Here is an 11,584-nt window from a genome sequence, read left to right on the forward strand (position 1 = left end):
CATGTAAAAACATACATACAAATTATAAATACCAATTCAGGATACTAAACAGTATGAAGCAAGGAGACCTGGATAGGTTAGAGGTACATAGGGAGAAAAAATTTTTGTTTAAAAAACTCGAATGTTTTATTTATAAAAAGAAAAAAAGATCTAAAACATATATGGCAAAACAGGTTTGGTAAAGCTGGAGAGATGGGAGCTGAGTGTTTATTTTCTCTATTTTTCTGTATATTTGAAATAAAAAAGAAATCAAATTATTAGACATGGGAATTTAATAGTCCAATTAAGATTTTCTTGGCTTAAAAACCAGTAAGGTATGCTTCTGTTTTAACTGAAAGAATCATAAAGTGATTTGAGATTATTTATTTTAATTTATTGAATGAGAGATGCTCCCTAAAATCTTACCATTTTAATTTATCTTCATTTTCAGTGTTCAAATGTTTAAAGTATGTACGGTTACGCCCTAATATTTCTGGATCCTGGGTGAGAGTACACATTGAATCCACATACTGAATGACTAAATATTTACAATTATAACTCATGCTGAAAAAAACTTCAAAATAAAATATATTGTATGTATATATTCATAGTGACAAATAAAGTAACATTTTTACATGCATAAAATCAGCAAAATTTTAAAGGTGACTTTAGTTACCTTCAGGAACTAATTATTATTACATATGTCTAGGTATTCAGTATGATAAGATGGTGATATTTGGATGTAAGTAACAAAACAAAGACTTACATAATTCACAAATTAATAATTATTATTCTATAAAGGATTTTTTTGCCTATTTTCAGCAAAATCTCTATTTGTATACTAAAATTTGTCAGATAATTTTTGTTCTCTTGCAATAATGAACCACAAAACTGAAAAATATAATGTAATCATATTCAAAGTGAACAAAATTTTTTTATATTTCCATCAAAACATAATTAAAAACTAATGCAAAAATTTAAAAAATCAAAAAGTTCTTTCCTTCTAAAATATCTTAAGATTTCTATTAGAAATAAAAAGTACAAATTATAATATCAAAGACTAAAATTGTATAAATAAACCTGGAATGTTTTATTACTTTCTGAAAAATTAATTAAATCTTATTATTTTTATAAAAATAAAACTTTTCTCAATTCTAGTGCTCAATGCTCCTTTCTGCCAATATGGAAAAGGGCTTCACACTTCACTTATAGTTAACCTGTATCCACAGCTATTGAAATTTAAGCTTAATATAATTTTTTTAATGCTGCAAAATGGTCCTCAGCACCAAGGGCAACTGTTGTGAACACGTTGTTAATTTGTACACAGATTCACTCTAGAAACACAAATTGGAATAGGATGAGAAGCTGAAAACTGGGCTCTGGGCACTATGGGGAAACAATGGCAAAATTCTATCACATTCATTTTATCTGAAAATACTGACAAGTTAATTAATTTGTGTATTTACTATCCCAAGTACTTCTTGCCATTCAAACCGTTCCTCACTTCCAAGCCATGTGTGTCCTCCAAATGCACTTCACAACCTGTAAACCTGTATCCCTTGAGACCAGTCACCTTTTGTAAGGGGACAGGGTTGTATGGCCTCCAGAGATGTTTGTCACCAGCAGGGACATTTAGGGAAGAGGTCATGCTGTTCCCAATCTGAAGCAAGAGAGGCAACTGCATGTTCTTTAATAAACATATTTCTTTGTGTTTGTGGGCCTAAAACATGGTGCCCAATGTAGGGGCACCTTTTGCCAGGGTCTAAATGTGGAGTTGTTAAAAATAACATAAGATAAGTAAATTTAAGCCTATTTGATTTCCAAAGATCTTGGAAATGAGTCACAAGTCTTGAGCTGGTCTTTCTAGGTCATTCCATACAGCCTATCCATGCAAAAAAAGAAAATTAAAATACTTTTTTTTTTTTTTGTAGTTTGCTGGGTTTTGTTGCTGAATAATATTCCATTGCATGGGCATACCACATTTGTTTATCCTTTCACCAGTTGATGGACGTGGATTGTTTCCAGTTTGGGGCTATTATGAATAACTCTCCTATGAGCCTGAATGTATGTCTTTCTGTGGACGTACATTTGTATTTCTCTTAGATGTGGAAAAACTGAGTTGTAAATACACACTTAACTTTATAAGAAGCCACCAAACTGTTTGCCAAAGTGGCTCTACCATTTTCCATTCCCATGGGTATGAGAGTTCTAATTTCTCCATGTCCTCACCAACATTTGTTATTGTCTGTCTTTTTGATTATGGCCATTCTAGTAGTATCTTATTTTGTTTTTATTTATTTTTAAAATTTAGATATAATTGACATACAATGTATTAGTTTCCATTATAAAACATAATGATTCCATATGTGTATACATTGCAAAATGATCACCTAGCCTAATTAGCATCCATCACCACAAATAGTCACACTCTTTTATTCTTGTGATGAGAACTTTTAAGATTTATTCTTTTAGCCAATTTCAAATATGCAATACAGTATTAACTAACTATAGTTACCATGCTGTACATTTTATTCCCAAGACTTGTTAATTTTATAACTGAAAATTTGTACCTTAGGATCACCTTCACCCATTTTACCCATTCCTCACTCCTTGCCTCTGGCAAGCACCAATCTGGTCTTTGTTTCTATGATTTCAGTTTTTTGTTTGTTTGTTTTAGATTCTACATAGAAGTGAGATCTTATGGTATTAGTCTTTATAGGCCTGACTTATTTCACTTAGCATAATGCCCTCAAGGTTCATCCATGTTGTCACAAATGGAAAAATTTCATTATTTTTTATGGCTGAATAATATTCCATTTTATATATGTATATATTTATATTTACATAGATAGATATGCCATATTTTCTTTATCCACTCATTCATTGATGGAAACTTAGGTTGTTTCCATGTCGATGTCTTGGTTATTGTAAGTAATGTTGCAATGAAGTGGGGAGTCATGTATCTGTTAAAGTTAGTGCTTTAATTTCCTTCGGATAAATACCAGAAGTGGAATTGCTGAACCATACGGTAGTACCTCCTGTGTTTTCCATAGTGGCTGCACCAATATAAATTTCTACTAAATCAGTTTTTAAAAATTAAAATGAAGGAAGTAAATGTTGAAATAGTAATGGATATCCTTTTCCCCAATATTATTTTTTAATCCCATTTTTGTGCTTTAGACAGTTTTAAATAATAACAGTAGTGCATGGTGCCTCAAGGACTCTAATAAGGGTTTGAACATGCTATCTCATTTAGTCCTGGGACCATCCTTGTAATGTTGTTGTCCTTTGGGGCCCAGTGGTTTTTCTGCTGGTGGTCTGTAGAACTGAAGTTCAAATCAGAGAAGTGATATTTCAAAACCCTGTCTCTTAACCACTGTCAAGTTGTGGGTCCTTAAGAACACATGATTTTTATGGTTGAATGAATAAGCAAATGGTGGTATATCTTTACAAAGAAATATTAATAAACCATAAAAAAGAATGAAGTACTGATACATGCTACAACACGGATGGACCTTGAAAACATTATGCTAAATGAAAGAAGCCAGACACAAAAGGCCACATACCATATGATTCCATTTCTGTGAAATGTCCAGAATAGACAAATCCATAGAGACAGAAAGCAGATGAGTGATTGCCAAAGGAAAGGGGGAGAGGATAATGAGGAATGACTGTTTAATGGGTTCTGGGTTTTACTTTGGAATAATGGAAACGATTCGGAACCAGATAGATTTTTGCAACATTGTGAATGTTCTATTGTATATGTCACTGAACTGTACACTCTAAAATGGTTAATTTTGCTAATCATTTGTGAATTTCACTTCAACAAAATTAATTTAATTCTCTTTCGCTCTTCCGTCATTTCTATGCTAAACCATTATGTCTGCCATGGTATTGTACTTGGGCCCTTTTAATAAAATGATGTGGCATTTTTACACAATTTTGTTGATCTTGTGCAATTTGGAATTGCAAAAAGAAGCAATTTAGGATATGTGCCAATATATCTGCACTTATGCATATTTAACATGCACCTTTATACTTTGTGGCTGTATGTGTGGTGGGGAGGTGATGATGGGAATAGGGGAGTTATTAGATCGGAAACTAAGAGTCATGTGTGGATTGATTTGTGAATGGCCTCTCCTGGAGGGATCACACTCACCCAGCTGTATCCCTACAGGGTCACAGACATGTTTCTATGCTGTTATGCTACTGGTGGCTCCAGATTCCAGGCTCTGGTTTCTGAGACTCACTCTGGAGCATGTGGCTAAGTGGGGAGAGTGGTTCACGTGCCCCTTGGAGGATGGTGACTGACCAACTTGGTGAGAGCAGGCAAACTGGACCCCTAGGAAAAGCAGATAAGACATGTGGTGACCCTCCCCTTTTGGAAAACATTTGGCACTTGGAACGTATGTTCTTTGGCATTTGAGGACATAGCACAGAATGTGAGTTCTCGTTAATGATTTCAATGTCAGTGTACAGTAAATTATAATTTAATCATGTTGTTTCAAGTATATTCTGGGACATCTTAAAGTAGTACATGCAGTGAGGCATCTTATTTCCCTTACCTAATTTGATTCATTCACCATTTCAACTGGTAGTTTATTGGGCACCAATTATATACTAGATACTTCGGGGAGATTTTTTAAAAATGGATAAAAATTTCATTATACATGGAGCAGGTGCACTTTATCATACAAAGCAATCCTTTTCTAGAGGATTGCTTTTCCTTTCCTTTCTGAAAGCTGGAATTATTCAACAAAAATAGCTGTTGTATATAAAATAAAGTTACTCAAATATATGAACTGTTCTTACTCATAGAAAACAAAATCAATGTATCCTAGTGAAAACATGTTACCCAACATAATTCACATTGTCATAATAAAATCCCTGGCTTTTTTGCACAGATACCACAATGCCAAACACACAATTATGGATTAGCAGGAAAAGGCTAATCAGCACTGAATGCAGGTAGCTTCTTGAGATCCTGGAGGACTGGCTACCCCCTTAAATTATCTCACCAGCAGGGAATGACTAGAACCTATGGGTACATTGCTTATGCTTTTCTATAAGCTGGAGTTCAGATTTGCTTATGGCTAACTTCTCCATTAAGTAGACTTAATCCTACCCTTTACACATTGAAGTTCATCATGTGATTTTGCTTTTTCAACTCCTATGTTAAATATTTAAATATAGAAGAACATGTATGTATTGCATATTATTTAAACACACTAGAATTAGACACTAAAGCTAACACTTTTCCTTCAGGGAGTAATTTTAATCAGATAATATTTAGTGCTCAGCTAAAATACTCAGTGGCATTTGCAAACGAATTCCCTTTTCATCAGGGAGATAGATTTTAATTTCCCAGTTCTAACAAGAGAGAATGGTTCGATCACCTGACAGTTTGGGGGTTCATTTTTTCCAGTTGGCTGAGGAGTGAAGGAGAAGGGCAGAGGCGTGTGCGGCAGCAGCGTATCACTCCTCCCAATTACAGCTCCTTTAGGATGCCATCAATATGCACCAGCGCTTTCTCACTATTTTTTTTTTTCAGCCAGAAGCAAATGAATATATTATCCGTCAGCAGCCAGACACAGGGCAAATGGATCTATGAGTCGTGGGTGATTGGGATTCCACGCGTGCTTGGAGGTGTGGACTATCTTTCAGAACTCATTTTCACGGATGCTGACATGCGAGACCGTCTTCCGAGACCTGTCTGTCAAACGGCAACACGCTCTGCAGAAAAATTAGATTACCCATGCTCAGACAGAGGGGGTGACGGCAATTTAGAACGGCCCCTTAAATACCAATTACACTTGTGTTTACAAACCCACGTGAAGGACTTTGTTTCATACTGGCTACTCGGGCTGTGCATGGACGTGGTTCTTCACTGATGTCTGGAAACTCATGAAGAAATACACGCGCACACACAAACGTGCGTGCGCAGTGTGTACAGTTTATCTCCTCATTTTAAATCTAATTTCAATAACCCCGAAAGGCTCGCTTTATTTATTTTAGTGGCTAGATTTATTGTTTTACTTTTATTGCACTAAGAAGCTTTGCAAAAATCCACTGCCTGAGTACCTGTCATCCATATCCAAATATCTATTATAAGCAAGAAATTTTCAGGTGAATTCTCTTTGTCAGAGCAGAAGGGGGCAAGGCTCCCTAAACCCATGGTAAAGATATATTTCTGGGCTCTGCATTTCATTCACAGTGTTTGCATAGTTACTGAAGACAACAGATGCGTCAGAATTCATAAGATGAGCCCACTGCCGTTAGGCACAGGCTTGTCCCTAAAATCTATTTTTTAAAAATAAAAATATAAATGAGCAAATCACTTGTAATGAAAAATTATATATCAAAGGGGCAACGAAATCTCACTGAAGGGCAAAGAAAAGAGCTCCGGGAAGAGAGATTTTTAAAGACCCCAGAGAGGTGCGCGGTGACTCTTGGCTGGAAATAGACGCTGATGCGTTGGGAGGTGGAGTATTTCCCAGCACCTTCTGGAGTGCTTTCCATCGCACAAGAAAGAGGCTGGTGGGGATAAGATTTGCCTTCTTGTAATGACATGACAGTGCTAGGCTCTTTGAAACTCCCGGGGTATGTTCTGGGATGCTAATTGAGCATTTGGATCTCCATCTATTGGGGTGTTTATTTGAGTTTACTTGCAGCCTCTCAGTGGCAAATTCTGCCTGATTTTTGTGATCAGAGTCGGAACCGTGGCGGACTTCTCTATCTCCTCTGACTGAGGCACTTGCAGCTTAGACCCAACTTTCTTCATGCCTCTACATTTTGGCATCTTTCTGCATTTAATGCAGCAAAAAGGTATTTATCCAGCATTCTGTCATCCAGAAAACTCTATTAACTTTTGCAACTGTTCTTCGCTGCTCTTGGGATAATTGGTGTTCATAATAATGACCCTGAAGCAATTCAGGTGCCTTGTGAATCATACAGGATTACATTCTATTTTGTAGCGTTGGGAGTGAGGAAGTGTCTGGGGTCCTGAAAGAGTTCAGTGGTGTGACAGTTACAGTCGTGTTTGGTAGGGCAACCTGCAGCTTGATGGAAGAAGTCGTCCTTGTTCACTAACTATTCTCCATCCTTTATGAATGCATCCAGCAGACGCTTTCTGAGTATGTAGACCTATCAGGCACTCTGCTAGGCACCAGAGATTCAGAGATGGATTAAACTTAGGCCCTGTCTTTAAGAGACCCTCAGGATAGAGTTGAAACAGGCTTATGCCCTGATAGTTGTAAAATAGTGATCTTGATTCACGAATGTTTTTGGAGCCCTCAGAATGGGCACCTAAGTCAGAGGCTGGTGGGAATAGTGCTCAAGGTGATTGTAAAAGCTTGAATGGGAGCTGTGAGGGGTGGAGAGGACCAGGCAGAGGGGAGAGGCTGAGCAAAATTCCAGGGCCGTGACACCAAGCAACATCTGCTGGGAACTGTGAGTGTGGCTGGAGACGATGTGCAAGAGGAAGATGCTGGGGCTTTTGAGGGGGCAGGTCACACAGGTCCTTGTATCACATTAAGACATTGGACTTCATTTTGCGCCTATAGGGACCATTACAAGGCTTTAAGCAGTAGCCTTTCATGGTCAAATTTTTGTTTTCATTTGGAGTTTCCTATAACTTCTCTTTTTGGCTGCAGAACTTGTCTGTTTTGTTTTCCAGGTGCAGTCTTAGGAGAACTACCCCATGTAGCAGATAGAAGTGGAGCTTTCGGGTATGAGGCAGAGTTATTGGTGGTCAGCTGCCCAGGTTGTCTTTTCCTTTTCACTAGCCCTTGAGGTCCTGGGACACTGTCTGGGGACCTGAGAGGTGTTTGGGTATGAAGAGGTAAGAAGGACCTGGATTGGAGTTGTGAGAGCAGGACCGGGGAGAGGGAATGATCTGAGAAACATTTAGAAGGAAAAACTGGTAGGTGCAGCAGGGAGCCTTACAAAGACTTTCCCTATGTTTGATTCTATTACTTTAGCAATTGAGAATAAAGTATCCTACTGCTTGACCCTGGGTTGGAGACTTACTGAATAAGGAAGACATGGTATTTTCCTTCCAGAGATAGTAAAGAAACTTTTTAGTGTTCCTGAGTTCTGAACCCTTCTTAGAAGAGCTCAGGCTCTCTGAGGTTTGAAAGGGAGGGAAATAAATGCTTTGAGATTAGAAGGCTGATAAAGAAAGCTATTTCCCAAAGCTGGAAAGAGGGGCCATGACTTCCTATGACCCCAGAGTTAAACTCCTAAGACCCTGTTGGCAGAGGGGCCCCAGAGAGGACTTTCTGTGTGTAACTGAAAAAACTCAGCACTTGAGACCAGGGACGGTGTTGGCTTATTCCAGGGTCTCAGCAAGGGAGATTTTGTCAAGGCATGAACCACTTAGATGGAGGGGATCTGGTGTTCCTGGTTCCATCATTTGACAATGAGTAGCAAAGGCAGTGACCAAATCAGTGGCTGGCCGCCACTAGGGCCTGTCCCTGAATGGAACTGGCCATTGTTTGGGCAGACTTCCCCTCTCAGTGTTCTAGAAGATCCAGAAGGTGGGCAGTGCAGGGGTAGTGATAGTGGATTTCCTACCCATGGAGCAAATGGAAGTATGCTGGTTTTAATATCATTGATGGAAACAGAAGAGATGCAAATGTGCAAGTGTTTCAAATGTTGTGAACAGTTCATGACTGCGTGATTGATTAGATTCATGAATGAGGACGAGTCAAAGATTACTTTCAGGTTTTTAGCTTGAGTCAGTTGTTAGGTGAAATTATATGCCATTGGTGAATAACGCAAAAGAAACCAGTGAGTGATGAAAGTTCAGTTTGAGAGCATTAAATATGAGGGACACAATGGATTCAAGTATCCCAGAGGCAGTGTAGTTTGGAAGTTAAGAGTATCAGGTCTGGAACTACATTATTTGATCCTGGGTGAAGAACCTGTCTCTATGCCTCAGTTTCTTCATTTGGAAAATTGATATCCAAAGAGGATGGTGGTTTTTAAATTAGCCAGTTAATGCTTTGGTACTCTTTTCATTGACAAGTTGGATATATTTCTCCTATCCTTGAATCTGGGTAAGTCTGTGACTGCTTTGATCAATAGAGTATGGCCCAACTGACAGGATGTGACTTAAGAGGCTACATCATAAAAGGCAATGCAGCATCTCTTTTGTCTGCAGGGACACTCACATTTGGAGCCCCGAGACTCCATGGGAGAAGCCAGACAACTCTGAGGCTTCCATGTTGTGAGGAAACCCAGTGCACTTTGAACACATGTAGATGATCTGATTGATAGCCTTAACTGAGGTCCCAGACCACGATCAGCAGCAATTGCCACACGTGTTTGTGAAGGTGCTTCCAGGTGATTCTAGCCCCCAGCTGTTGAGTTACCCCTTGCTGTCCATCTTCCCAGTTGAGGTCCTAGACATCATGAAGCAGAAAGAAGCCATCTTTACTGTGTTAAGGATTCACAGAATAATGAAATGATTGTTTATCTCAAGAAACTTGAGGTACTTTGTTATACAGCAGTAGTGCATCAGTCTGGGCTAACTGAGAAGCAGACACCAAGAAGGGATTAAATGTCAAGATATTTATTAGAGGAAATACCTGAAAGAGAAAGTATAAAGGAAGCCAGGAGATACATGGAGAACCATCAGGCCATGGTACATGTCTAGCCCCTAGTGAAAGAGAAAGGAAGAGGGAAGTTTGGACAGATCTGAGCATTTCTAATGAAAGTTCAGCAAGGTTTCTGGGGAGTCTTCAAGTAAAAGACACTGGTCAGAGGAGCTTCAGATCTCCTAGTATCAGACCTACCCGGGTATCCCACCAGAATTCAAAAGTGTGGCTCTGAAACAAAAGCTACGACAGATTTCAGGATCCAGAAGCTGGGCTGTCAGTCAGTAGCAGAGATCAGAGAGAAGAATTCTCATGGCCATCAAAAATTCTAATGGAGACCAATGGTATCTTCCTCATTTGATTGTTTTGAGAATTAAATTATTATATATTATATACGTGTATACATACTGTGCCTGGAGCATCACCTGATACATTGTAAATCCTCACTAAATATTTACTATTATTAGCAGTCATCTTTGAAATTATGAGTGGATAAGACCATCTAAGAAAAGTATAGTAAGAAGAGCCATATATTCTGGATAAAATTATAGGGATATTTATTAACATTCAAGAGGCACTCAGAAGAATGAGAAACATGAATAAATCCAATCGCTGATATTAGTTGACATTTACTATGTGCAGAAACTGTGCACCACTGAACTATAAGCTCCAAGAAAGCAGGGACTTTTTGTCTAAAGGGTTTAATGGTATATCCCTGGTGTCTAGAACAGCCTCTGGTTGGAGGCTGAGGGAGTTCTGTTTCAAGAGAGTGAGAAGTATTTCAGGTGATAAGCAATGATCAAACTAGAATATCATCATTTTGATGGCTCAGATGAAATAAAGGATCAAGGAAACGTTCAACAGTCTGCTAACATCTAAAATGAGAGACAATCTGGCATTTATATATTAGGTTGGCCAAAAAGTTCGTTTGGTTTTCTCGAACGAACTTTTTGGCCAACCCAGTACATCCTGATGGAGAGCACATTACAGGTTATGGAGTGTGTGTGTGTGTGTGTGTGTGTGTGTGTGTGTGTGTAAAATCAAATGAGGCTGATCAGTTAAATAGATCCTAAGAAAAGTATAGTAAGAAGAGCCATATATTCTGGATAAAATTATAGGGTTATTTATTAACATTCAAGAGGCACTCAGAAGAATGAGAAACATGAATAAATCCAATCGCTGATATTAGTTGACATTTACTATGTGCAGAAACTGTGCACCACTGAACTATAAGCTCCAAGAAAGCAGGGACTTTTTGTCTAAAGGGTTTAATGGTATATCCCTGGTGTCTAGAACAGCCTCTGGTTGGAGGCTGAGGGAGTTCTGTTTCAAGAGAGTAAGAAGTATTTCAGGTGATAAGCAATGATCAAACTAGAATATCATCATTTTGAAGGCTCAGATGAAATAAAGGATCAAGGCAACGTTCAACAGTCTGCTAACATCTAAAATGAGAGACAATCTGGCATTTATATATTAGGTTGGCCAAAAAGTTCGTTTGGTTTTCTCGAACGAACTTTTTGGCCAACCCAGTACATCCTGATGGAGAGCACATTACAGGTTATGGAGTGTGTGTGTGTGTGTAAAATCAAATGAGGCTGATCAACTCTCTAGATCTTGCTACAAAGTTAAAAAATATAAGAAAGAGAAAAATAAGTTAAATGACACAATTTTGCAATAAACAAAATTTGAATTGTAGGAAACTGCAGGACAAATTATCCAGTTTCTTTATTAAATAAATTAGAAAAAAAGGGAGATGTATTTAATTAATTGCAATGTATGGACCCTGTTTGGATCTGACTTGCATAAGTTATTACAACATATCTCTGTGATTATGAGAATTTGAGCACTACTTGGATATTTGAGGCTATTAAGGACTTAATATTTAGATTTAACAGCAGTATTTAAAAATGATTTTCAGGGCTTCCCTGGTGGCGCAGTGGTTGCGCGTCCGCCTGCTGATGCAGGGGAACCGGGTTTGCGCCCCGGTCTGGGAGGATCCCGCGTGC

Source organism: Physeter macrocephalus, chromosome 11 (assembly GCF_002837175.3).
Source record: "Physeter macrocephalus isolate SW-GA chromosome 11, ASM283717v5, whole genome shotgun sequence".
In the NCBI taxonomy this organism is placed as follows: domain Eukaryota; kingdom Metazoa; phylum Chordata; class Mammalia; order Artiodactyla; family Physeteridae; genus Physeter; species Physeter macrocephalus.